This window comes from Penaeus japonicus, unplaced genomic scaffold (genome assembly GCF_977035675.1).
Source record: "Penaeus japonicus unplaced genomic scaffold, GWHDUDI00000001_assembly GWHDUDI00000024, whole genome shotgun sequence".
NCBI classification, from domain to species: domain Eukaryota; kingdom Metazoa; phylum Arthropoda; class Malacostraca; order Decapoda; family Penaeidae; genus Penaeus; species Penaeus japonicus.
Window position 1 is genome coordinate 29,222,990 of NW_028234426.1, and position 2,500 is coordinate 29,225,489.

Consider the following 2,500-nt stretch of genomic DNA (forward strand, 5'->3'; position numbering starts at 1 on the left):
CATTTCCACATATCCAAGCCCCACAATCTCTCCACTCCTTTTTCCACAAACTCCAAAATATCCACTTCCTTTTCCGTGTTCCAAAACTCAAAATCTTCAACCTCCGAGTCTCCAAAACTCAAAATCTTCAACCTCCGTGTCTCCAAAACTCAAAATCTTCAACCTCCGTGTCTCCAAAACTCAAAATCTTCAACCTCCGTGTCTCCAAAACTCAAAATCTTCAACCTCCGTGTCTCCAAAACTCAAAATCCTCAACCTCCGTGTCTCCAAAACTCAAAATCTTCAACCTCCGTGTCTCCAAAACTCAAAATCCTCAACCTCCATGTCTCCAAAACTCAAATTCCTCAACCTCCATGTCTCCAAAACTCAAAATCTTCAACCTCCATGTCTCCAAAACTCAAAATCTTCAACCTCCGTGTCTCCAAAACTCAAAATCCTCAACCTCCATGTCTCCAAAACTCAAAATCCTCAACCTCCGTGTCTCCAAGACTCAAAATATTCAACCTCCGTGTCTCCAAAACTCAAAATCCTCAACCTCCGTGTCTCCAAAACTCAAAATCTTCAACCTCCGTGTCTCCAAAACTCAAAATCCTCAACCTCCGTGTCTCCAAAACTCAAAATCCTCAACCTCCGTGTCTCCAAAACTCAAAATCTTCAACCTCCGTGTCTCCAAAACTCAAAATCCTCAACCTCCATGTCTCCAAAACTCAAAATCCTCAACCTCCATGTCTCCAAAACTCAAAATCTTCAACCTCCATGTCTCCAAAACTCAAAATCTTCAACCTCCGTGTCTCCAAAACTCAAAATCTTCAACCTCCATGTCTCCAAAACTCAAAATCCTCAACCTCCGTGTCTCTAAAACTCAAAATCTTCAACCTCCATGTCTCCAAAACTCAAAATCTTCAACCTCCGTGTCTCCAAAACTCAAAATCTTCAACCTCCATGTCTCCAAAACTCAAAATCCTCAACCTCCGTGTCTCCAAAACTCAAAATCTTCAACCTCCGTGTCTCCAAAACTCAAAATCCTCAACCTCCATGTCTCCAAAACTCAAAATCCTCAACCTCCATGTCTCCAAAACTCAAAATCTTCAACCTCCATGTCTCCAAAACTCAAAATCTTCAACCTCCGTGTCTCCAAAACTCAAAATCTTCAACCTCCATGTCTCCAAAACTCAAAATCCTCAACCTCCGTGTCTCCAAAACTCAAAATCTTCAACCTCCGTGTCTCCAAAACTCAAAATCCTCAACCTCCGTGTCTCCAAAACTCAAAATCCTCAACCTCCATGTCTCCAAAACTCAAAATCCTCAACCTCCGTGTCTCCAAAACTCAAAATATTCAACCTCCGTGTCTCCAAAACTCAAAATATTCAACCTCCGTGTCTCCAAAACTCAAAATCCTCAACCTCCCTGTCTCCAAAACTCAAAATTCTCAACCTCCGTGTCTCCAAAACTCAAAATCCTCAACCTCCCTGTCTCCAAGACTCAAAATATTCAACCTCCGTGTCTCCAAAACTCAAAATCTTCAACCTCCGTGTCTCCAAAACTCAAAATCCTCAACCTCCCTGTCTCCAAAACTCAAAATCCTCAACCTCCGTGTCTCCAAAACTCAAAATCCTCAACCTCCCTGTCTCCAAAACTCAAAATCCTCAACCTCCCTGTCTCCAAAACTCAAAAATACTCTCCACTTCCTTTTCACCATCAACAAACTCCGCAAACTATAATTCATTTTCAGAGTCTACACAAACACCGAATCTCCGAGTCTACAAAACTCCACAAATTCTCCACTTCTTTTTTTCCGTTTTTCCAAACTCCGTTTCTTTCCCCGTGTCTCTCCATTTTGCCCCTTCTCACGTCCATCTTATCAAATTATCTATCTTACCTGTTCAGAATTTTACCATTGCCACATCCACATATTCACCACGCTTCCTTTGTTCTGTTTTCTTGTTCCTTTATTTCGCGGTTTGAAAAATATGGCTGTTACAGGTTGTCAAGTACCTCTTTATGGTTGAGTCTAAATCCTTCGCTTGTTTGAGTAATAGTGATAATGGTGATTCTTTCTTGTGGTTGTTTTTGCTGTTGTTGTAGTTATTATGTATCATGTAGCTATCGGCATCTATGCTATCCTTATCATAACCATCACAATCACTATCATTACCATCGCCACCATTAATATCTGGTTATCATTAAAATTGTTAATATCATTGGTTTCATTGTTATTTTTTATAATTATGATTATCATTATAATAGTTATCATTATCATAATTTTTGTCATTATTGTCATTATTATCATCATCATCATTATAATAATCATTATTATCATTATTTTATTATCATTATTATTACTATTGTTACTATTATTGCTATCAAAATGATCATCACTATTACTATTATCATTAGCGTTATTATTAGTAGTAGTGTTATCATCATTATCATCATCATCATCATTATTATCACCCTTATAATTATAATCGTTATTATTATCATTGTAATCATCACCCTT